Source organism: Muntiacus reevesi, chromosome 12, assembly GCF_963930625.1.
Source record: "Muntiacus reevesi chromosome 12, mMunRee1.1, whole genome shotgun sequence".
Taxonomy (NCBI): Eukaryota; Metazoa; Chordata; class Mammalia; order Artiodactyla; family Cervidae; genus Muntiacus; species Muntiacus reevesi.
This window is the reverse complement of record NC_089260.1, coordinates 54,294,143-54,320,176: the sequence shown is the minus strand read 5'-3', so window position 1 is coordinate 54,320,176 and position 26,034 is coordinate 54,294,143. Positions and strand designations below refer to the sequence as shown.

At 42.9% G+C, this 26,034-nt stretch overlaps 1 protein-coding gene across 3 annotated transcripts in view; it reads left to right on the top strand.

Annotated features, from left to right (window-relative positions):
• The window catches only part of FAM110B (family with sequence similarity 110 member B), a 137,292-nt gene that overhangs the window by 6,337 nt on the left and 104,921 nt on the right, over nt 1-26,034 (top strand). Inside the window, exon 2 of one of the 3 annotated variants that reach the window (XM_065903275.1) lies at nt 25,483-25,556. The exons of 1 other annotated variant lie outside the window; for it this stretch is intronic. The gene's annotated coding sequence lies outside the window, so the exon portion shown is untranslated. Of the gene's footprint in view, nt 1-25,460; nt 25,557-26,034 lie in introns of those variants that run through there. One more of the 3 variants, XM_065903274.1, reaches the window with a different exon arrangement.

Sequence of the window (26,034 nt, the reverse complement as noted above, 5' to 3'; positions counted from 1 at the left end):
GATTGGGGAAGAGGGAAAATTTCTATCTGGACATACGGGTTTCCTGGGACTGTGGGACTGCTTGTGGTTTTGCATTTCAGAGGGTGTCACCTGCTTCATCTTCCAGCAAATGTCACCAGAGACTGATTACCTAATACCTGATATACCAGCTTAAAGGCACTGATCTCCTTCTATAAAGTACACAAGGAATTGTGCTGGGGAAGTGTGCCTGCCATACAAGGGACCGGGCTATCACATGTCACTCTGCTCTGCCCCCTGAGAAGCTGGCATTGGAGTTGGGGTGGAGCTGGCAGCCTGGTGAACCTGCCTGTCAGCCCTCTGGATCATGGGTTATTCCTCCTGTTTCTAAGTCATATTTTGTTACTGGTGATGCTATATCCATTGAAATGGCTTTTGTTGATTCACTGATTTTGATGCTGTGTTTTTGTATTTTTTTGAAAAGGAAATCATTTTGGAAATAAGAATATTGGTATGTTCTTCTCTAGGCTTTCATCTTTCCCAGTGCTTGCTTGTTGACTATAGTCTTTGGGTGAAGTTTAGCAAATAAAATACAAGGATGTATTTTCAAATTCTCGTGCAAACCCTCCAACCATCCTAGATGGATGAGCCTGTTTATTCACCCACATGAAAACTATGCATCATCTTCCGATCCCTGGCTCTCAAGGGGCCACTGTTTCCATCAGAAATGGACAGTTGGAAACTGGAAACTCAGTAGTGTTGGGAGATATCAGTGACCCCTGACAGCACTTCTGTTTTGACTACATAGTTAGAACAAGGTGAGTTGGGAGGTTCAATGTACACTTGACTATGAGTTGAGGATTTTTAAAATCCTTTTAGTCTATCCCTGGCCAGTGCTCATTCATATGATCACTGATTGGAACGTTGTGATTTTAAGAATCAGACATTTTTTCTTCCCTGTGAGTTTTGTTCTTGTTCAGTGACCTTGAAGGAAGAAGAGAAATCATTGTGGTGGTCTGGAATTCGACTAGTCCTGGGTGCTCTTCCCAACTCCTGTAGGCTGTTTTAACCTACAACAAGACTCAGTGTCTAACCAGCCTTCTTACAGTTTTTGGTCAAAGTGGTCACCATCTTTCAGGGGATAGACTGGCTGTCTAATAACTTAGTTCTTTAATTTAACGGAGATTATTTTTCTAATCCTTGTTAGTGAATTTATATTTACAACTTTTGTAGGGGGAGAGTATTACAGGGCCATATACAATCTATTTCTTGTGGGAAGTTGAAATATTCTGTTAGGTCATGCTGGAGGATATATACAGTCTCCCTGCATTGTTTGAAATTCTTTTTTTTTTATTGGCTGTGGTGGGTCTTCGTTGCTGTGTGGGTACTTTCTCTAGTTGTGGTGTGCAGACTGCTCACTGTGGTGGTTCCTCTTGTTGCAGAGGCTAGAGCCTCCAGTAGTTGCAGTTCTCAGGCTCTAGAACACACACGAGCTTCGTTGCTCCATGGCATGTGGGACCTTCCCAGTCTAGGGATGAGACTGGTATCCCTTGCCTTGCAAGGCAGGGTCTTATCCCTGGACCGTCAGGGAAGTCCTTGGAATTTGATTTTGAGTGAATTTTCCATACAAATGATGGAAGTCCCATGCGTGGGTGTGTGCGAACTTAGTCATGTCTGACTCCTTGTGACCCCATGGACTGTTGCCCACCAGGATCCTCTGTTGCAGGGATTTCCCAGGCAAGAATACTGGAATGGGTTGCCATTTCCTCCTTCAGGGGATCTTCCTGACCCAGGGGTCGAACCCATTTCTCCTGTGTCTCCTGCATTGGCAGACAGATTCTTTACCACTGGGCCACCTGGGAAGCCCCCGGAGTCCTATGCATGGCAGGTAGTCTGAGTGGGGTCACGCTTCTCCAGCTGTAACCCCCGTGCTCAGCGTGAGCTTTGCAGCGGCCACGTTTCCCCAGGTAGGAGCCGCCCTGCCCTCACCGCAGTGTGAAGGATTCCAACTCCCCTGGCCAGGCAGGTGTGCTTATTGGATTTCTCCCACAGGAGTTTTTCCTTTCAGAATCCACAGGCACACATCCGAACCTCTTCAGTTGTTAATCCCCCATTGCTATTTCCATGTGCCTTTTCCAGTAGAATCTCAACATGAAGCATTCAGCTGTTGAAAAGTTCTGTAGTTTCTCTGGCTCTTACCCAAAAGATGTTGAAGTGAGTTGAGTTCATGATCAAGAGACCACACCCTAAGGCCTTTTAATTAAGCAAACCAAGACATTATCACATGTTCTTATACATTCTGTCTCAGGAATACTTAAGGATATTCATTTTATTCATGAATTTATTTAGATGAGGAAAAGAGTGTCTATTAGCTTGCAATTTAAAATATAAAGTCCTTCTCCCTCAGTGGCTTAAAATGGAGCAATATCCTATACCTGAGGACAGGAGAAAGGGGTGCTCTCTGTTAAATGAACAACTCTCCTGCCCCCAAACTTTTATGGTTATCACTGAAATTTACCCTTCTGATTTTATTTAAAAAATTTTAAAAACTTTTTATTTTGCACTGGAATATAGCTGATTACCAAACAATGTGGTGATGGTTTCAGGTGAGCAGCAAAGGGACTCAGCCATGCATACACATGTATCCATTCTCCCCCAAACTCCCCTCCCATCCAGGCTGCCACATGACATTGAGTGGAGTTCCCGGTGCTGTACATTAGGTCTTAAGGACCTTCACATTACTTTGGATTTTTCATTTTACCAGGTATACTATTCACGTATACCTTGTGTTGGTCTGGGTTCTCCACAGAAGCAGAACCAATAGGATCTCAATCTTGATCTCAATGAAGTTTATTGTAACAAATTGGCTCTTGGCGGTTTTGGAGGCTGAGAAGTCCCAGAATATTTCATTTGCAGCAGAAAATGCAGCAGAGACAAGGGGTCAGCCCCAGTGAGAGGGTGGGGAGAGACTGGGTCTCACTCAGCTCAGCCAGACACAGAGAGATCTCATCCCCTCACCCGCCTTGTGGGATTCAGGTCCTCCACCGATGAGACGAGGCCACCTGCACTGGGGAGGGCAGTAACTGATCAGCCACATATAACCAAAACGTACTCCTTTCTCCCAGAGCTCACATTTAGATCGACTGATTTAGAATGGTCTGGGCATGAGGTCTCTTATTTGCTCCTGTCTGGATCATGAGTTGGTGTGAGACTAGAAACAACCACAGGCAGCCCTTTGGTGCCAAGCCTGGGAGCCTTGACTGTGGTGGGTAGCCCTTTGAATCGGGTGGTGTGGCCTTAGCAGGTTCCAGTAGGTTGACTTTCGGGTCTTTATTAAACTCCAGACAAGAGTTTTGTCTAGAATCCTAATCCCCTTAGATGAAACTGCCTGAGGCCAAAGGTAAATAGAGCTAAAATCTTTTCTCTTTCCATGTTTCAGCATTAGGACATGGATACCAGGGCCTTACTGAGCTGTTTTCTAAAACCTGTGCTCAGATTTGGACCAACTGATGTAGTAACTGCCTCCCAGGTGGCACTAGGGTCAAGAACCCGCCTGCCAATGCAGGAGACAGAAGAGATGTGGATTCGATCCCAGGGTTGGGAAGACCCACTGGAAAGGAAGCATAGTGGAGGCAAGAAAAGGAAGAAGACCCAGGCAGGGATAGCAGCTGGAGAGGAAGAGAGGACTAAGGCCTGAGTTGTGGTGGAAGGCACACCAGGAGCAGGGGAGATATTTCAGAGTCAGATAGAGATAGGAACCCAGAGAGGATGTCAGAGGGGACTGAGGTCCTCACTGCAGTGTCGGGGTGATGGTGAGCTCCAAGTGTCACTTGGCTTGGGTATATTCTTGCCTAGAAAATCCCATGGACAGAGGGGCCTGGCTGGCAACAGTTCATGGGGTTACAAAGAGTCAGACGCGACTGATGTGGTAACTAGTGGTGTCAATAGTGACTGGCACCACTTCCATTTCTTTGTAGCCCGTGGAATCCAGTGGTGGGCACCCATACTCATGTATGCTTGAGTACCTGCTGTTTATCAGGGACTGTGATGCTCCCTGGTGGGGTGGACTTCACTTGTCTTGCTTGAAGCTCTGGTGGCTCTGAGCCTCTGGGCCACCTCCTGTAGAGCTTCATCTTCATCTCAGCCGTCTCTTAGAACTTCCTTTCCCTAGTTCTGCCTCCAGGTTCCTGCCCGTCGTGGAAGAACTGACGTGACCTCTTCCAGCCATGTCCATCATCTGAAATGCCCTGCTGTCTTCGTGGAAAGTGTCCATGTGACTGCATCACAGTGTTACTCACTTGGCATGGGGGATGCAGCATCCACAAAGCCCAGATTCGTCTTTACAAGAGAAAAAAGTAAAGCTTTGTCCCTTTTTCTTTTCACTGTTACTTTTTGGCCCCTCCATCCCCTTTGAACAAAAAGTAATGCCGAGGGAATATTGTATGAAAAGCTATTTTTTTTCTTGCATTTTGAAAAGTTGCAAAGCTCCCTTAAGAAACTTCCCTCTACTGTTAAGAGGGTAAATTCCTCAAACCTAAAATAGCAAACCTAGTAGTAAGCAAGACAGCTTTTGTCTGTGCTCATAGATGTTTAATGCTTTGTGATCTAATGAAGCGACTGTGTGAGAGCCACAAAAAGTTCCTGTTTGGGAAGGGGTGACTTCTCCCCTCTGTCTCCTGCCGCCCCACTGCATCTGAGCTGAGGCTGTGGCTGACCGAAGTCCCCCTCCCTGAGCTGAGCGGGAGAGGCCTCTGGACTGAGGGCAGAAGTCTGGCCAATATCCTTCAGCCCGTGTTCCTGCCAGCTGATGCTTGGAGCTCACCATCACCCTGATCCTGCCGTGAGGACCCCAGTCCCCTCTGACATCCTCTCTGGGTTTCCCCCTCTATCTGACTCTGAGATCATCTCCCCTGCTCCTGGTGTGCCTTCCCCCACAGCTCAGACCTTGGTCCTCTTTTCCTCTCTGACTAGTAGCCCCGCCTCCACTGTCTTCCCTTTCCTGCCTTCGCTGTGCTCCCTCTGAAGCAGCTGTGTCACCGGCTTGTCACATTGCCTGGCCACCCCAGGCCCCACTCAAGTGCCCAGGATGAAGTCTTGTTAACCCAACATCCAGGGCTGCCCTGCCTCGGCCCGAGGGCTTCTGCAGCCACTTCCCTGGGCTTTGCCTGGCACTGCATCTGCTGCTTTCTCTCTCTGCTTCATGCCCTCCTGATCATCCTAAAAGGCTCTGTTATGCCTCATCTTTAGTTCTTTTCCTTGACCTCGTGTGGTCTAAATAAAAAGAACAGAATAAACAATCACACCTTTTGTGATGTTCAAGTAACTTGAATGCACGCATGCATACTCAGTCGTGTTTGACTCTTCGCCACTCTATGGACTGCAGCCCGCCAGGCTCCTCTTTTCATGGGATTTCCAGGCAAGAATACTGGAGTGGGTTGCCATTTCCTTCTCCAGGGGATCTTCTCGACCCAGGAACTGAACCCAAATCTCTTGGGTCTCCTGCCTTGGCAGGCAGGTTCTTCACTGCTGAGCCACCTCGGAAGCCCAAGTAACTTGAATGCAAAGGCATAAAAGTATGTCTCTGCCTTATCGCTACTGTAGGATTCAATGGAAGGACAGGAATTGTATCTCATAGCTTCATGTGAGTATCTGCTTGTGTTCGAGTCCACTCTGCTGCCCTGAGGGTGTTTTGCATTTCAAGATCAAGGCCAAGGGCCTCTCCGGTGCAGGGGAAATTTGAAGATAGGATGAAGATACCACTATTGATAATATCCTGAGAGATTATGGAGAAGACGAGAGATGCTAGAATTAAATGCCCTGATTCTTCAGAAAATGCCAAGAGATCCTAGCCCTGCACTGTCCAGTGTGTTGACCACTGGTCGCATGGGACTTCTGGGCACTGGCTTGGTGGCTGGCCTGAATTGCTTGAATGCCTCCAAGCATTAAATATCACATTTTGAAGATTTGCTTGAAAAAAACATGTAAAATAGTTCATGAATAATTTTTTATATTACATGTTTATGTGATACTATTTTGGACAGGTAATATATTATTGTTAAAATATATTATCAAGCTTATAAATAAAATATATTGTCAAAATAATTTCACCTGTTTTGGATTGATAATATAGTAATATTAAAATATATTATCAAGTTTATAAGTAAAATAGATTATCAAAATGATTTCACCTTTTTTTTTTTTTTTAAATTTTTGCTATAGCCACAAGAGGTGGCACTAGTGGTAAAGAACCTGCCTTCTAATGCAGGAGACATAAGAGACGCACGTTCAATACCTGGGTTGGAAAGATCCCCTGGAGAAGGAAATAGCAACCCACTCCATTATTCTTACCTAGAGAATCCCATGGACAGAGGAGCCTGGTGAGCTATAGTCCATAGGGTCGCAGAGTCAGACATGACTGAAACGACTTAGCATGTTACCCACAAGGAAATTTAAAAGAACATACACGGTTAGCGTTTGTGACTTGCATTGCGTTTTCCTGGGAGGATGCTGTTTTAGACTCTACGCTTCATGGCAGCATCCTTGGCAGCATCCTAGAGCATAGTGTGGAGCAGATGGCTGGGCGCTCGTAGGAAAGGAAGTAGTGAGAACTAAAGGCAAGATAGTTTTGCCAAGAACAAATCGTGCCAAGTGAACCTCATTTGGTTTTTGTAAGGTTACGAGGCTAGAAGATCAGATGAGTTCTCCTCGGATAAGCTTGAGGACAATTTAGGGAGTGTGAAGTTGTTTTGATGGCATGGCTGCCTCTGTGACTGGTTGAACTCAGTTCCCAGAATATCTTGTGTTGATGGTTGTGTTGAGAACAGGCTGGGAGATGCTCTCAGGCTTCCCGTAGTGCTTGTTTCACAAATGAGGGTCATTTGTGAAGAGGTCGAGTTCAGTCAGGTTTGGGTAGTCTGGAAAAGGTTACCCACGCCAGCCATGGTCTGTAGCTCATTCATCCATCATATGTGTTGAGGGTGTGTTTGCTCAGGCACCATGCTGACTGGCTGCTGGGAGTGAGGACTAATGATACACTGTCCCTGACCTCTAGAGTGACCTTCAAGCTATTGTTTTTGAAAGATGATTCTGACTTTGCCCACTAGGTCCCTGTTTGGCTGCATCCGTACAGAAGTGGATGATTCTGTATCTGCTCAGGCTTTTTGAACTTTAGTTGAAAATTATGGACCTTCTGGGCCTTCCCAGGTGGCTCTGGTAAAGAACCCACCTGCCAATGCCAGGAGACATAGAAACGTGAATTCGATCCCTGGGTCAGAAAGGTCCCTTGTAGTAAGAAATGGCAACCTGCTTCAGTATTCCTGCCTGGAGAATCCCATGGACTGAGGAGCCTGGCGGGCTACAGTCCATGGGGTCGCAAAGAGTCGGACATGACTGAGTGACTGAGTATGCACATGTTCATGGATCTTCTGAGCTCTTAGCAATCTAAGAGGCTTGTGGGAAATTCTTTTCAGAGTTGATGTAGCCCATCCGTGGCCCTGCTTCCCTCACCTTTGATGTTCCACGTGTGTGGAAAGTGGGTGCAGGCCACATTCAGGTGGCATGGATTTATCTTAGACTCTACTTGAATCACTTTCCTGAGGCAGTAGTCCGCTTGTCTGTCCTGCTCTTCACCTGGGTTGCAGGACATTCCAGAAGCAGCCATATGACATCTCTGCCCGCATTTTGGTGAAGGTGTTGTCAGTATGTCCTACATTATTACCCACTGTGCTCGACACTTTACATGCTTACAGATTTGTCAAAAACACAAAAGACAAATAATTTGATGACAGTAAACTTTAGGCAGAAATGAAGCTCAGCTATAGCAACTTAGAAGAAATTTATGGCTGGTTTCTTCTGTATTTTGCCCTGTTTCTATGCTTTAATTTTCTCTAAGCCCTGAAATTTTTAATTTTCTGTTTGTCTCTGATTTTATTTTCTTTTTTCTTAAAGGTATCTCACATCTTTTGGGGAAGGAAGGCCAATTTAAAGTAAAAGTAGAGGCTTTCTTAATGTTTGGTTTAGAAGTTGGTTTTTTGAACTCTTTACCTTGGAAAGATAGGAGTTTTATATTTGACCTTATCAAAGCTTTCATATTAAATACTTAGATCAGCGATGAGCAGCTTTCCGATTTATTTATGTATTTTTTTTTGTAGATGAGAAAAAAATTTAGAGGTTACATTTTTTTCTGTTCAAAATTACAAGACTTGTTGAGTCCTATGTGAAGGGGGATGAGGCAGAATTTTTACAATTTAGTTATCTCTTGGGTAGAATATCTCAAAGAGGGGTTTGATTAGATTTCTGGGCCATGAGCAAGGTGTTCTATGGGCGTATTTGGGTGGCCGCAGTACCGGGCAGGCAGGCCTCTGTGCTCCTGTGCCTGTGGAGAGCTGCCCAGGGTCCCCTGGGGTTACCCCATTTCTTTCTCAGAACAGCCTGCAGGGTGGTGTTACTACGGTCCCGTGTAACGTGGTATCAAGAGCTGAGTTAGCCTCTTTGAGATGCTGGCGAGGGAAGAGCTGGTCTGGTGCCTGTACTCGGGGAGCCAGGATGGCTGCCCCAGCTGTGAGCAGTCAAGGAGGCCCCCACTGCCCTCCTGGCCTGGCCTCCCCTTTCCTGGGGTCGTGCTCCCACCCAACCCTGGCTGGCTCCCCATCCTTGTCTTCCCAGCTGGAGATCTCTGCCCGTGGCTTCTCCCAAGAGGTCCTGGGGTCCACTCTGCCCTGGGGTATCCATCTGTCCACCCTGTCCCCCCCCAGGCCTCGAGGGGCTGTTGGTGGGACGGGCAAGCAGCGGTCCAGAAGGGGTGGTGGACAGTCACTGCTCTGTCCCCCACGCTGAGCCCAGAGTGTTTCAACCCTGACTCGTGTCCTCCTCACCCATAACCTGCCTTTGGGGTTGCCATTTCCAGTTCCATCTTTTCTTTTCCTTTTTTTTAACTTCTCACCTGGGTTCTGTTGCCTCCTGCTCAGAAGCTCGGAGTCAGCTCCACGGTAGATTTCACAGAATCTATTCAGGCCCCTGTCTCAGGGGCGCGTCGTTGTTGGAAAACAAGGTCATACCTCCCTTTAACACCAAAAGAAACTGATAAATGCCTGTGAGTGGAGAAGGAGGGGAGCGAAGTGGCCGGCCTTCAATCCTGGGGCGTTTGTTACCGGCTGGAAAGGAGGCCAGACCCTGTGTCTCTCGGGGACGGGAGTTTCTGTGAATTGAGATCCTGACCTCCTGGCTGCAGGGCGACGCTTTTGTCTTCTGTCTGGCTTGGCAGAGGGTCAAGCAGAATGGGAGCTCTCAGGGTGAGCATGGTGTCACAGTTCTTCCTCGAAAGGCCCTTCGGGGTCACCTGCTCCAGTGGTCCACACTGTGGAACCCCTTAGCACACCTGAGATTCTGGAGCATCCGAGTGGAAACTGGCGGGGGGGGGGGGGGCTGCCCAGTTCGTTTCTGGGGTGACAGTGATGCAGAGGTGGCTTTAGGAGCCCTGCGTCTGGGCCATGATTCTCAGACTCTAGCTCGTCAGTTGCCTGGAGGGTTAAATAGTTGCTGGTCTCTTCCCAGAGTTTCTGATTCACTGGGTTTTGGAAGGCCTGAGAATTTGCATTTTTTAAAAAAAGACTATTTATTTTTATTTATTTTGTCTGCACAGGGTCTTGGTTGCAACATGTGGGATCTAGTTCCCTGACCAGGGGTTGAACCCAGGCCCCCTGCATTGGGAGCATGGAGTCTTAGCCACTGGACCACCAGGGAAGTCCCTGAGAGTTTGCATTTTTAACACAGTCCCTACTGTTATTGAATCGCTGATCTGGGCAAAGTCCTCTTTTTTTTTCTTTTGTGAGTAAACGAATATCATTAAAAATTTTTTTAATACTACCTTGATATCTTTAGTGAATTAAATTGTTTTGCATTGAGTGTTTCGTTAGCGATTCTTAATTGAGAACCTGTGATAATCACAAGTTTCAAAGGTTTGGGTATTCTATTTTGGCTAATATAATTTCATCACGATTAAGTTCAGTGTACTAAATGATGTCAAAATCTGTTAGCTTTTGAAAACCATGATTTATAAAAAACACAAGGAGAAAAATATATATAAATAGGAAATCCTGCTTGGGCAAATTGAAATGAAGACCTCAGTCCATTCAGTTAATAGTATCGGTCAATTGTACAGTTTTCAAAGCCAAATGATGACTTCCCAGTGTTCATCTCAGTTACAGGAAAGGAAAACATATGATTTCTGGGTTCAGTTAATGCGTGTGTTTTAGATTCCAAATTCCTTTAACAGTAGCATTTTTGAAAAATCAAATGATATAATACCTGAGGGCCTTCCCAGGTGACACAGTGGTAAAGAATCCGCCTGCCAATGCAAGAGACACTGGAGATTTGGGTTTGATCACTGGGTTGGGAAGATCGCTTGGAGGAGGGCATGGCAACCCACTCCAGTATTCTTGCTTGGGAAATCCCATGAACAGAGGAGCCTGGCGGACTGCATAGTCCATGGGGTTGCAAAGAGTTACATATGGCTGAGCGACTGAGCATGCTCACAGACAGATACACACATACATACTACCTGAAGCATTTAATCTAAAGGTTGCCTGGTGCTTCATTTGAGATTCTCCAGACACCATACAACTTTGCAGTGTCCTGGAGGGTTGGTGATTGAGGTTGGGTGTCTTGTAGGGAAAATGCTGCGAAGACAGAAAGGGTTATAAAATCTCTCCCTGGGTTGGGGGAGATGACCTATGTGTCACAGACTCTAACTTTCTCACCATGAATCTGAAATAAAGTGGATAATGTTTCATATAACACTGCTGTTTAATAAGCTGTGGACGTGTATCTTCTTCTCTAAGCATTTTGCATTTGTCTTTAGTCTGTGTGCGTTTTCATAGTTAAAATATCAATTCAGTTATGATTTGCTTTTGGGGGTGCAATTTAGTAAACATTTTAAGTCCTTCAAAAGCAAAACTATGATCTTCATATTTTATTTATGATTATAATGGAAATCTGTTCTTGAACATACTCAGCTTTCATAAAATATTTTAAAATGTATTCAGTATAAGTTGTCTTTGTTTATTAGCATCAAGACTCTGGGCCATGAAAATGTACTTATCGCCTTAGATTTAAAAAATGTTTTTCTGAAACAACATCTTTGTCTTGCGTGCTAAGTCAGTCAGTCATGTCCAGCTCTTTTCAAACCCATGGACTGTAGCCCACCAGGCTCCTTTGTCCATGGGATTCTCCAGGCAAAAATACTACACTGGGTTGCCATTTCTTCCTCCAGGAGCTCTTCTTGACCCAGGGATCAAACTCTTGTCTTTTTTGTCTCCTGCATTGGCAGGGGGGTTCTTTACCACTAGCACCACCTGGGAAGTGCCAAATTTGAGGACTTTTAATTTTTTTAGCTGAGTTAGTGCTGTTCCTCCTTTCAGACAGCTTGGCTCTTTTTAAAAACTATTTCAGAGTACATGAAGTTTACATTCTTGGAACACTTTTTCTTATTTCAACAAAAGTCAGTTAGATGCTATTAAATTGATTAAATTTAAATGGATAGAGTGAAGGTAATTTCTAAATTTAGTCTTAGGTCCTTAAGTAAAATTGCCCTCAGTGAGCTGAAACTTTTTTTTTTTCAAGTTACAAGGATTTAAAGTGACATCTAGTAAAACGTGTATTCTATAATTAAAATAAGTCCCATTTGGAAATAAATTTGACTCATAGAAAGTTGAGCTATTTCTTATTATATTGTTCAATTCATTCTATTTTTATGGTTTAATTATATAGTTGACCCATTTAATCTGAGTACCTCACAAAATAGAAACTAGGGTATCTTTTAAACAATTTTAGAATCTAAGCTATCCGCCTTCTCTTTGGTTCGTGGGGCCAGAGAGAACCAGAACAGGTATTCTCTGCCTTTTTGATGATCTTTCTATCTACGAAATAGATACTTTTAGATAAATGATTGCACTGGGCGAAAAGAACAGTGGGAGTTGGCATGCAATCTGTGTTGTCAACTATTGCATAACCAGTGACCCCAAAATGTAGTGGCCCCAAGGGATAAAGGTTTCTCACTGTTGCATTTCTCTGGGGATTCAAGAATCTCAGAGGCTGCATTCAGGGATTGCCAGGACCACAGTCACCTGGAGGAATTGCATCCAAAGTGGGTGGCAGGTGGGTTGACGCTGCTGTTGGTGGGTTAGGGGGAGCTCAGTTCACTCTCCCCAGGGGCCTTTCATTGTTTTGGTTAGAGGTCAGCTTCTTGTCCAGGGAAGCGCCAGAAGGGTGATCCTTCAGTGTCTCAGACTGGCTCGCTGCCCAACTCCAGGGAGTTTGTCCTGAGGTGCCTCCTGGTACCAGGATGTGCCAGGCACCAGCTTCTGGGCCCCCAGGGGACGTGGATGCCATGAGCAGAAACACAGGTGCAGGTCGTGGGGAGAGGCGACACACCCAAGGAGGCTTCCCTGAAGAGGGTCCCACCTGGGCCCAGTCAGATCTTCCTTCCTCTTGGGGAAAGTGGATGTTGGTAGGTGAAGGGATGGGCTGGCCGTGCGGAGCTGGTTGGGGAGAGATTCGGACGGAACTTCTAGCCAGGTGGGCAGGACCAGGTCGAGGGACTGAGTCCATTTACTGTCTTCCCATCCTTTGTGGGCTTGTTATATATTTTACTTCTGCCTGTATTATGTGGGCTTCCCAGGTGGCTCAGTGGTAAAGAACCCACCTGCCAGTGCAGGAGATATAAAAGACACAGGTTCCATCTCTGGGTGAGGAAGATCCCCTGGAGGAGGGGTTGGCAACCCACTTAAGTATTCTTGCCTGGAGAGCCCTGTGGACCGAGGAGTCTGGCATGCTACAATCCACAGGGTCACAAAGAGTCGTACATGACTGAAGCAACTTAGTACACAGGCAGGAATGCATATTATTACACATTGCTTTACAGCCAGATACCTTTTTAAAGAATATTTTGTTTCACTTCTTGGGAGTGCAAGCTCTTTCTTCCTGATGGAGATCAGGGTGGAGTAAGAAGTGGACATTCAGATCTCTCAGAATGGAGCTAAAGTCTGAGTTACACTTGTAACTTAAAAAAAAAAAATCTTTACAAAGATACTTTTAAAAACATTTATCCCCACATTTATCTTTTCTGTGCTCTTCATCCCTTCCTGTATTCTTCAGTTTTTCCATTTGGTAATATTTCCCTTCAACCTGAAGGACTTTCTCAGTCATTTAGTGCAGTGTGGGTCTGCTAGGAACAGAGTGTTCAGCTTTCATTTAACTGGAGACTTCTTTCATTTGCCTCCATTTTTGAGGGATAATTCTGCCACATATAGGATTCTTGATTGGCAGCATTGTTTTTTCTCTTAGCACTTTAGCTATGCTATTCCATTCCTTGTTTTTTAAAGTTTTTTTTTTTTTGATGTGAACAATTTTTGAAGTCTTTATTGAATCTTTTACAATACTGCTTCTGTTTTCTATTTTGTTTTTTTTTTTTGGCCATGAGGCATGTGGGATCTTATTTCCCTGACCAGGGATCAAATCCACAACCTTGCTTTGGAAGGTGAAGTCCTAACCTTGGACCACCTGGCAAGTCCCTCTGCTGTTCCACTCTGTTTCCCTGGGCCCTGATGAGAAGTTGAGCATCATTATTTTTGTTATGCCGTGTGTCTTTTCTTTTCTCCTTGCTTTTTAAAAGTTGTTTCTATGTTTTATTTTTAGCAGTTAGACTATCATATAAATGGGTCTAGTTTTCCTGGTATTTACCTGTTTGGGATTTATTGAGCTGCTTGGGTTGGTGGGATGACTTTTTCAAATTTGGCACATTTTATTCATATTTCTTCAAATATTTTAATCTTATTGTTCTCTTTTCTCTTCTCTAATTACTGTACTTGTTATCTCAGTAAATGACGCTAATTCTCAAATCACTGATACTTAGTTCTTTTTTTCCTGTTCTTTTTCTCTGTTTAATTTGGAGAATGTAAGTTTACTGACCTGTTCTTTTGCAGTGTCCAATTAGCAAGCCCACTCAGTAAATTTATTTCAAATCTTGTATTTTTAGTGCTAGATTTTTATTTATTCTATCTTAAGAGTTTCTATTCTGTCCTAAAATAACCAATCTCTTCTCCCATTATATACTTATTTTCCTATAAATTCTTTAACATATTTATTATAGTTAAATCCCCAACTACTCATTTCATTAATGGAGTAGAGATTCTCTTTTTCTTAATTGTTCATTCTTAATTATGGATCACAGTTTCCTATTTCTTTATATATTTTGTAATTTAAAAAATTGTATTCTAGGAGTCATGAATAAAATAGTAGACTGAAGTATAATATTTTGTTTGTTTCACTTCTTGGAGAGTGCAAGCTCCTCCTTTTTTTAATATTAATTTTTATTGGAGTATAGTTGCTTTTCAATGTTAGGTTAGTTCCTGTTGTACAGCAAAGTGACTCAGCCACAGATATACACATATCCCCTCTTCCTTGTAATTCCTTCCTATTTAGGTCACCACAGAGCCTTTAGTAGAATTCTCTGTCCTTATAGCAGGTTCTCATTAGTTATCTATTTTATGCATAGTATCAATAGTGTGTGTGTGTGTGTGCATGCTCAGTTGTGTCCAACTCTTTGTGGCCCTGTGGACTATAGCCTGCCAGGCTTTTCTGTCCATGGAATTTTCCAGGCAAGAATACTGGAGTGGGATGTCATTTCCTTCTTCCAGGGATCTTCCCAACCCAGGGATCAAACCCACATCTCCTGTGTCTCCTGCATTGGCAGGTGGATTCTTTACAACTGAGCCACCAGGGGAAACCCATATATATGCATTTTTTAAGTAAATGCCTAACACTGAGAAGTCAGTCAGTGGGTTCCCTTGCCCTCTGGCCCTGGATTGAGTGGAAAGCACTGGCAGGTGCCCAGTGCCCAGTTGAGTGTGTGAGTGACATTCTTCTTATTTTTCCTTTTCCCAAGGAATCTGTGATACCTGTGCTATTCAAATGAGCCACTGCTGGTTACTGATACCTGTCAACAGAACAAGATATCTGAAAGGGAATAAAAAGTAAAATCAAGCATTGTTCTCTCGGACTTGCCCTGAGACAAACTCCTTTTCCTTTATGAAACTGACTAATCAAATGTAGGTCAGAGAACAGTAAGAGTTAAAGATTCAGAGATAAAGTGCATTCATAGCTTTGTGGTTGCTTTGGGGGACTCCCCAGACAGTAAGAAATAGAATAGATCTATTTATCATAGGTCTGAGGACTGTGAAGTCCAAGGTCAAGGTATAGGCAGATTCCGTGTACCACGAGGGCTAGGTTCTGGTTCATGACAACACTCTTCTTGTTTCTGAGTTCTTGCTTGGCAGAAGGTGCAAGGAAGCTCTCTGGAGTCTCTTTTATAAGGGCACTAATCCTGTTCTTGAGGGCCCCATCCTTGTGACCTAACCACTTCCCAATACCATCACATTGGGGTTCAGGATTTCAACATATTAAGTTTGAGGGAAGACATTCAGTCCATTGCAATGGCATTCCTAGTACTAACAGTTGAAAGGTGTTTGGTTAGTTACCATCTTTCAGGTTCCAAATCACTGGTGTTAAATGTATTGCCTTTTAATTTAAAACAACCCCAAGCAGAACTGAGATCCAAATTTGGATGGTTTGACTGTAAAACAGACACCTTTAACCACCAAGCTGTAAATACTACCTGGTTCTAACACTTCTTTGATGATGAATCAATTTGTTTTTTATGTGTTAGATTGTTTTATCAATCACTTCTTGTTCAACCAGTAATATTTTATCTAGCATCTACTTTATCATGGACATTGATGTGAGAGTAGAACATGATAGACATAAAAGAATTCAAAGACTGTTTGTGAACATACAATTTAGCTGAAAAGTAAGGCTTACATAAGAGAGCCAAACAGCCAAAAAAATGCTACAAAAGATCATACAGTAAATGCTCTGTTTTATGGAGCAAGCTATATTTCTTACCATGCAATTTAGTATTACCATTAAGAGAGCAGAACTGCCTTAAATGTAATGGAGCCATTAATTTGACGTTTACTCGTAGTGTCAATCTTTCCCTGCCAGTCCTTTAAACTGACATTAATTTCCCAAAGCTCTAAAGATATTAATAGCCTACAGGAGACATTGAATATAAAAAGTTAAGTCCTCAAAAAAAAAGTTAAGTCCTCAATGAAGTTGCACCCTGACTTATTTTAGAGACATACCACTAGCCTCGCTCATACCTCCCCTTGCTCACGTGCTAGGGGGACAGCATTGACAGTTTCAGGGGTGTACCAGAGAGAGAGAGCTTTCTGCAGGGCTGGTGATGCTTGTCTTTCTGGAGGTGGCCAGTGCAGTCAGGTTGTTTCTGTTGTAAACACAGTGATGTATATATTTTTTTGTTGTTTATTAGTCACTAAGTCATGTCCAACTCCTGTGAACCCATGGACTGTTGCCTGCCAGGCTTCTCTGTCCATGAGATTTCCCAGGCAAGAATACTGGAGTGGGTTGCCGTTTCCTCCTCCACAGGATCTTCCCTACTCAGGGATCAAACCCACATCTGCATTAGCAGATGTGTTTTTTACCATCGAGTCACTAGGAAGCCCAATGTATATTTAGCCCCTCCATTTTTGTGGCCTTGCTGAGTGAGAAGCACCTGGCTGTACATTTCCATCCTGAAGGCCATTTTCCTGTGACTTGAAAAGTGCCCATTAGACACCTGCTACCCCCTGAATGAAACCAGAGGACATGGTGCTGAGTGGAGTAAGCCAGTCAGAAAAGGACCTCTACTGCATCCTTCTGCTTACAGGAAGTACTTAGAGGAGTCAGATTCCTAGAAAGAGAGAGAGAAAGTAGAGTAGTGGTTGCTAGGGACAGGGGAGAGAGGGGCTGTCCTGGTGGCTCAGATGGTAAAGAATCTCCTGCAGTGCAGGAGACCAGGTTCCATCCCTGGGTCAGGAAGATCTCCTGGAGAAGGAAATGACAACCCAGTCTAGTATTCTTGCCTGGAGAATCCCATGGACAGAGGAGCCTGGCGGGCTATACTGTTCATGGGGTTGCAAAGAGTCGGTCACAACTAAGCACATACACAGGGAGAGAGGGGAATGGATGTTAATACTTAATGGGTACAGAATTTCAGTTTTTTGAGATGAAGCAGTCTGGAAATGTTTGGTGGTGATGGTCACATAACAGTGCGAAGGTACCTAATGTCACTGAACCATATCTTTAAGAACAGTTCCAATTGTAAATTCTGTGTTGTACATATTTCCCCACAATTAAAAAAGTGCAAAAATATAAAACATGATGCCTCAATAAAGCTTGTGTTTAAGTGTTAACAAAAAAGTGCCCAGTAGATTATATTACATTTTATTAACATCATGCTGAATTTTTGTAGAGGCGCAGAAAATACCAGTGTTGTTGGCACTGTTCTCCACATGCTTATTAATGAGATGAATAGCTTTTTTTTTTTTAAGAGGAAACTGAAAGTAGAGATCTTTTGGCCTGAAATCATTGTCACCTGCTCTGGAAAGCCCTTGAAGGAGACTCCAGTTATATTTCTCACCTAGTCTGGAGAGCCCAAACCTCAGGGTTGTGAAACAGGTCTGTTCTCCTAAGGATGAAAAAAAAATAATGTGGGAAAACTGTGCCCACATTCTCAATGAACATAAAGAGTGTGTGCCTTTCAAACAACTTAAGTGATTCTTGGAGCTCCTGTAGTCCAACATTGACTATATCATGTAGACTAATTTTTTAAGGGAAAAAAAGGAGGCGATTTGAATCTCATCAACACTATCTCTTACTCGGTATTTATAGATGCCCAGGAGGGTGGAAGTTTGCCAGTTTATAATCAAAGCAGAAAACAGAAATTTGTTGACATAATTTCTTGGCATAATATACTAGGATTATTTAAATAGTATTACATAATTTCTATTTTTGGTTTTCAAGGAACATAGTGACTTATTTAATAGATAGTCATTTAAAAATTAAAATTTATAGAAGTAGAATTATCATATGACCCAGTAATTCCACTTCTGAGTATACACCCAAAAGAATCCAAAGCAAGGTCTAGAAGAGATCTTTGTTTCAATACACCCATGTTCATAGCAGCAGTATTCACAACTGCTAAAATGTGGAGGCAATTCGTGTCCATCAAATGATGAATGACTAATCAGAATGTGGTTAATACACAATGCAGTACTATTTAGTCTTAAAAAGGGAAGAAGTTCTGACATATGCTACAACATGGATGAACCTTGAGGACATTATGCTAATTAGAATAAGCCCATCACAAAAAGACATACAGTATGATTCCACTCACGTGAAATACCCAGGCAAATCATGGAGACAGAAATTAGAATGGTGGTTGCCAGGGGCTGGGGAAAGGGGAATGGGGAATTATTGTTTAATGGGTCTGGAATTACAGTTCTACAAGATAAAAAGTGTTGTGGAGATGAATGGTGGTGATGTATACAACATTGTGATGTATTTAATATCACTGAACTGTACACTTAAAGACAGTTAAGAGGGCAAATTTTATGTATTGTGTAGTTTACCATAGTAGAAAAAAATCAAAGAAAAATTTATCAGCCTCCAGAAAAGATAAATGCTTTCTATCTTAGGTTTTAATGGGTTCCTTATCCCTGTTTTTTTTTTCTTGACAGAAATATTTTCATAATGTAGGTTAGCAAGAGATTTTGCACATAAAAATTTGAGTAACTACAAAATACATGTTTTCTACAATAGGTTCTGCTGGATGAAGAAGTACAGAGTAATTTGTGGTTCTTTTTTCAGTGTTTTGAGGAACCTTCACCTTGTTTTCCACAGTGGCTGATCCAGTTTACATTCCCACCAGCAGTGTACAAGTCTTTCTTTTTCTCTACATCCTCAGCAACTTTCGTTATTTATGGTCTGTTTGATGACAGTCATTCTGCCAGGTGTGGGGTAATAGCTTATTGTGGTCTTGCTTTGTTCCTCCCTGATGGTTAGTGATGGTGAGCACCTTTCCATGTGCCTGTTGGTCGTCTCTGTGTCTTCTTTGGAAAAATACTTATTCACATCCTCTGCCCACTGTTTAATTGTGTTGTTTGTTATTTTGATACTGAGTTGTGTGAACTCCTTATGTATTTTAGATATTAACCCCTTATCAGATATATCATTTGCAAATATTATCTCCCATTCAGGAAGTTGTCTTTCTGTTTTGTCGATGGTTTGCTTTGCTGTGCAAAAGCATTTAAATTTAATTAGGCCCCAGTTGTTTATTTTTGCTTTTATTTCCTTTGCCGGAGGAGACAGATACAAGAAAATATTGCTACAAGTCATGTCAAAGAGTGTTTTGTTTTCGTTGTCTTCCAGGAGTTTTATGGTTTCCGATCTTATATTTAGGTCTTTAATCCAATTTGAGTTTCTCTTTGTAAATCAAGTGAGATTGTAAATACAGTGACTTTGGAAGAATCGTGTTGACCAAAAAGAAAATCTCTCTTAGTTTATTTTGGATTTGGGAAATCTCTGGTGTTGTACAAGTTTAAAATTTTTGAAGGAAGGAAGCTCCTCTGTTCCTTCTTTCCAGATTATCATATTAGTCCCACAGAATATGTCAAGGTCATTCTGGTTTATATTCACATTTATGCGAATAACCATCCCACCCATCTCGGCTGGTGCTTAGTCAGGGAAACACTATAAACTCTATTTGTTTTGTTATTTATTAACCTCGTCTAAATGAGCTGTTATTTCCAGCTGTGTGTGTTAGTCGCTCAGTTGTGTCCAGCTCTTCGTGACCCCATAGGCTGTGCCTGCCAGACTCCCCTGTCCACGGAATTGTCCAGGCAAGAATACTGGAGTCGGTAGCCTTTTCCTTCTCCAGGAGAGCTTCCCAGCCCGGGGATAAAACCTGGGTCTCCCACATTGCACTTTCCCTCTGAGCCACCAGGGAAGTCCATTTCCAGCTACTGACTCAGAATCATTAAAACCCTGGAAAATGACAATGTATGTAATTGGATTGCAAGCAATTAATAACTGTACTAGGTTTAAAAAATGTATTTGTGTAATAAGCTGTGTAGAGTACCATTTGGCAGAGTGTTAAGAATGAACAGTTGAGATGGGCAACATGTTTTTTAATATATTATTTGAAACTAGGTGCATTTATCTTTAAAAATATTTTTGTGACATTGACATTAGAGGAAATATTTTACAAGTTTTCCATTGTGACATTCTTTAGAAAATTCTATCTTGGATATTCGTGGGTTTGCTAAGTGTTACTATTATGTAGAGAATCAATGAACAGAACACATCAGAGTGAATTTAATGAAACTTTTCATATGCTTCTTTCTTTGTCAAGTCTAGAGAAATAGATCTATTTCCACTCAGTCCAAAGAAATTAATTGTTGGAACACATGAAAGCCTTCTTTTTAAGGTGAGTTCACAGCCTGTGAGGAGCCTGACAGTGAGGTGATTATGATCTTTTTAGTTTGAACCTCAAGGAGATGTCTCTAGCTGTGTGATCCTGCCTTTTGGGAAATACAAGTTAATTTTCCAGAATGTTTAGAAATCAGTGATTCATAATCCAGTCACTCCTGTGTGCCTGGCATCCTCACATGTTTTTACTGAAACGTCTTACTCCAAAGTAGGGACTGTTTCCATTTGTTGATGAAAAGTGGGCAGAAGGAGGTGGCTCAGCTCCCAGGCCCTGTCCAGTGAGTGAACGCCTCTTTAGCTACTTCCTTTGCGATCCGTTGGCATTTAATCTTCGAGATGACCTGTGAGGTCCTGGCCATAGTTATCTCCATCTCCAGACCAGGAAATCTGGCCTCTGAGAGGTTTTCTCACTCAAGGTCACATGGTTAGTGAAGGCGTGAAAGCAGGATTGAACTCAGCTGATGGAAGAACACTCAAGAGTCTCCATCAGGTAAATATTTTGGTTCCTTTGCTATAGTCCAGCTTCGACAGCCTGGACTCCTTAGGGAGTCACCACCTTCATATTCTGTAGCTCCAAGGCGATGGGGCATTTGTCCTGACTTAGGGCTTCCCTGGCGGCTCAGACAGTAAAGAATCTGCCTGTAGGGCAGGAGACACGCAGGTTCAACCCCTGGGTTGGGAAGATCTCTGGAGAAGGGAATGGCAACCCACTCCAGTATTCTTGCTTGGAGAATCCCTATGGACGGAGGAGCCTGGTGGGCTACAGTCTATAGTGTCACAAAAGAGTCAGATACGACTGAGCCACTAACACCCCCAACCCCATACAAACACATTGTATGAGACACCCGGTTGCTCCATATCCATGCAAAACACTTGATGTTTTTATCCTTGTGACTTTAGCCATTCTCATGAGTATATAGCAGCATCTCATTGAGGTTTTAGTTTGCATTTCCTGCTAATTATGTAGCAGAGCTCTTGTGCTTCCTTGGTGTTGGTTTTCTTCGTTGAAAGTTTGTGTTCAGATCCCGTCTATTTTTTGGGTTGTGCTGGATCTTCGTTGCTACATCTGTGCTTTCTTTGGTGGTGGAGAGGAGCTGTGGGCCTCTCACTGCAGAGCCTTCTCTTGTTGAAGGAGCATGGGCTCTGGAGCATGAGGGCTTCAGTAGTTGTGGCTTACAGGCTTAATTGCCCAGAGACATATGGGATCTTAGTTCCTGACCAGGAATGGAACCCATGTCCCTTGCATTGGGAGGTGGATTCTTACCACTGGACCACCAGGAAAGTCCTCTGCCCCCTTTTTTTTTTTTTTTTAAATGTTGTTGTCTTTCTCTGAGTTTTAATACCATTAATGAGGCAATGTGGAGAGTTATAAAGGAAGTATTTTGTTGCTGACGTATTTTCAGGAAAGGAATCTCTTTAATGGATATTTTGTTTCCTATACCATTTTTTTTTTTTTTCTCTCTTTTGGACATGTATAGCAGGAACTGCCTGTCATCTCTTGGTTTGTTTTAATTTACCTTGCTTTGCTAAATCTACTTTTTACTGACTCTGTCAACTCATAATCTCTGGGAAAACGACTTGTGAAGGTACTAATTACACCTCTAAACACACACACACACACATCCATCCGTCACAGGCAAACCTTGGCTCCCCGACCACTGTGAGGGCACGCTAGTGATCCCAGCAGACACTGCAGTGGGCACAGCATCCTCTCCTGCTTTCTGGTTCCTCTGCACCCACTGCTGTTCAGTGTAAATTACTGGGGAGTCAGCAAGTGACTGTTGGTGATGATAAGCTGCTGACCTGGGTAGGTTAAGTGCTCTTGAATGACTCCAGTTTTAGAGAACAAGAGATCTTCTAAACTGATGGATGTAGTAGTAAATTAGTTTGAAATCCTTACTTTAAAAACTGCTTCTGTAAGCTTTAGAATACCGAGGTTTTGCTTGATAGCTAGCTATAAAATCTACTTGGAAAAAAGTATTGTAGCGAAGCTGTGGTTGTGATTTGTCTGTGAGTTGTTGTTTGATCGCTAAGTTGTGTCTCACTTTTTGTGACCCCATGGACTGCAGCACACCAGGTCACCCTGTCCTCCATCTCCCAAAGTGTATCATCCAAGCATCTCATCCTCTGTTCCCTCTTTCTCTTCCTGCCCTCAATCTTTCCCAGCATCAGGGTCTTTTCCAGTGAGTCAGCTCTTCACATCAGGTGGCCAAAGTATTGGAGCTTCAGCTTCAACATCAGTCCTTCCAATGAATATTCAGGGTTGATTTCCTTTAGGGTGGACTGATTTGATCTCTTTGCAGTCTAAGGGACTATGAATAAGACAGGGTAATTCTATTTTTATTTTGTAAAGTAATTAAATTAACTTAATTATTTGTGACTGTGCTCAGTCTCTGTGCTGCGTATGGGGTTTCTCTAGTTGGGGTGAGCAGAGGCTACTCTCAAGGTGTGGCCCGCAGGCTTAGTTTCCTTGCAGCATGTGGGGTCTTCCTGGACCACAGATCAAACCTGTGTCCATGTCCCCGGCATTGCCAGATGGATTCTTAACCACTGGACCACCAAGGAAGTCCAATAATTCTGTTTTTAGAGTAGATGTTTCTAGGACAGACAACCTAAGAGTATTTTGTGGCCTTTAGTGGTTGTTGTATCTGTGGGCTAAAGGCAGAATATGTTCTTCATCGTTGTGAGCCATGTTTTGTATTAATATGGGATTCCCTGGTAGCTCAGACAGTAAAGAATCTGCCTGTCAATGCAGGAGACAGGGGTTTCTATCCCTGGATTGGGAGGATCCCCTGAAGAAGAAAATGGCAACCCACTCCAGTATTCTTGCCTGGGAAATCCTATGAACAGAGGAGCTTGGCGGGCTACAGTCCATGTGGTCTCAAAGAGTCGTACATGACTGAGCAACTAACACTTGTATTAATATAAAGTTGAGTTGATTCATCAAGAGGTGTTCATGCTGTGTAGGATAATGAATGAGTAGAAAAACTGGTGAAAGTGTGAGCTCATGGGGGGTTGCTTTTGAAATTTATGATCTGATAGAGCATAGGATTGGCACCTAGTGATCTGAGATCTAGGACCAGCTTTGCTGTGTGACATTGGAGAAGTCACTTGGCCACTCTGGGCTTTCTTCTGCTCTGAAATGAGTCAGTTGAAAGACTTGTGGTGTGGATTATTTTTATTACAATGGTTTTGAGGTCACTTGACAACTTTGAAAATAAATCCAGTCTTGAAGTTCTTCATCTTTGGTGTTATTCCTCATTCCAGTCATAATTGCATGGCTTTTCTGTCTTTATTGCTTTCTCTTTGTTACTCTTTATTACTTTCTCTTTTCCAAAGTAAGAGAAGGAAAAGGTAAAAATAATGATAAAGACGAAAAGGAATTTTTGATAAAATATTAGAGCAAAACAAAAGCCTGTTTTTGAAATGGTAAAATGCAAAACTTTTTACTTTGTTATTATGGGTCACAGTCAATTCAAATTGGGCCCAAAGGTGTTTTGGATTAAAATTTCTCTAATGTCCTCATAAATGTTTGTGATTTTATTCATTTGAATTTTTGGTGTCCCTTATATTTCAGCAAGCAAATAAAATAAAATCTTAAACTGCAGGCAGTAAGCAATCAAAAAGAGCCCATAGAACTTGGAGTTTATGTTTCTATTTTAATTTAGTGCTAATTCTGACTTTATGTCCTTGTTGAACATTGTTGGGTAGTGAGACAAAGGGAAAGTAGATTATTTTGAAAGTTTTGAATGTGAGAGTGGGAATTATCAGTGTTAGTTATTGAAATAGACATTTTCAGGCTTGCTTTTTACTTTTTTTGAAGCTATTCAAAATCTAGGTCAAGATTTGCAGCCTTACTCATGAACTCCTGGCACATTGTTCGCTACATATTGCTCCAGAAGGGAACTAATGATGCTGGGGAAACTGGCGTCAACCTTCATGAAGTGGTTCTCAGGCATCATCTGTTGAAGTCCCAAGTGCCTCCTTAAAAAATCATACTATTGATTACTCCTGTACCTGTGCAAAACATGGAATAAATTTCAATAAAAAAGGTATCTATGACAGAGCATCTTCCTTCTCTGTTGCCTGGCTCCCATTGTCAAGTAAACAAAAATGTCATTATCTGGGCTGACGGCACCAGATGAAAGCAGATGCTAGAGGAAAAGATGGTTAAGTTTTCCATCACATTTTCTTGAGCTGCTAGATGTCCACATAACAATCACTTTCATGATTCATCCAAGTGTCTCCAAATAGAGTAAGAACATTTACAGAAATGGCAACCAACTCCATGTATTCTTGCCTGGGAAATCCCATGGACAGAGGAGCCTGGCGGGCTACAGTCCATGGGGTTGCAAAAGAGTCAGACACAACTTAGTGACTAAACAACAGACCTAAGAACACGACTTTCCTCCAAAAAGCCTGTTTCTTTCTGCGTTTGGTAAAGTGGAGTCACATTGTTTCTGGACCTGAGTATGTGCCCAGTCATTGTTAATTATTTCCTTCCTAAAAATGAAATACTCAAAAATTGGGGTAGTGTCGCCTCCAAGAGCTGACCTTGCATCAGGAGAATAAAGAAAACCCAGGACAATGAGGCACGTGTTTGTGAGCTCTGGTAGGAACTGCGTTTGGAGGACAAGATAAGAGAAAATGCTGACTTGTAGTATTTTATTCCCTTGCAAACATTAACAAAGTTTCTGCAGTACAAGCAACATATCCCTCTTCTCCCCAGTTATGCAGTTTCTTGTGAGGAGGCGACATCATTTCCTGCTTGGTTTGTGAATTACAAGGATGCTGTGTCCTGCTGGGGATGCTGGGCTTGGAATGAGGCAGAGAGACGCTCACAGGGGTCGATTGCCAGGCTAGTGGCAGCCCACAGGCTCTTTACGTTGTTTTCCATTAAGGGCACAAGCAAAGCCCACCTTATAGTTGACTTTTGTCTTTTTCCCAAATCAAGCGACTCTGTAAAAAAGAGGCTTTGGACCCAGATTTTTCCCAGGTAGATTAGGAAATACACACTCTTTGTTACACAGTGAAAATTAGTTTCTCTTTAATGATACTTGAAAAACTAATCACTTTTCTTCTCTAGAATAATCATAATCATCTCTGCTCTTTTATTTTATCTGTTTCCAACTGGACATCCAGGGCGCCTCTCCTGTTCTTTCTGACTCTTGAATTGGAAGCTAACAAGACTCTGCAGCCTGGAAAGGAAGTAAAAGGTAATACCTGTTAAAAACTGTTATTAAATTCATGTGTACATCTGATAATCACAAAGTAATGGCAGCTCCTTATTTTTTTGAGCGGACTTTGGGTGTCCTTCCCTGTTTTCCCACCATTTCCTCCTGTCCCTCCCCCCTCACCACCCTCTCCCCCGCCCACCACCATCCAGTCCCTCCTTGTCTTCTCTCTCTGTCTCCTCCTTCCCTTCTCCTTCCTCTCCCTTCTTCACATACATTCACTCAACAAACGGGTGCATGGAGTCTGTCCTGTAGGGCCACTGGAAGGAATGAGGGGGACAGCCTCTGAAAAGGACCTGCCCCCAGCCCTGTGCCGGGTCTGAGTGAGAGGCAGTCCTTGCTTCTGGCTGTCCCCAGAGCGCTCCTTCACCAACCACCCAGGCCCTGAAATGTGTGCGCTTCCCCGGCTCTCTTTGAGGTTGCCTGGGTGTTGCTTACAGTGGCTTTTTCTGCAAACTCT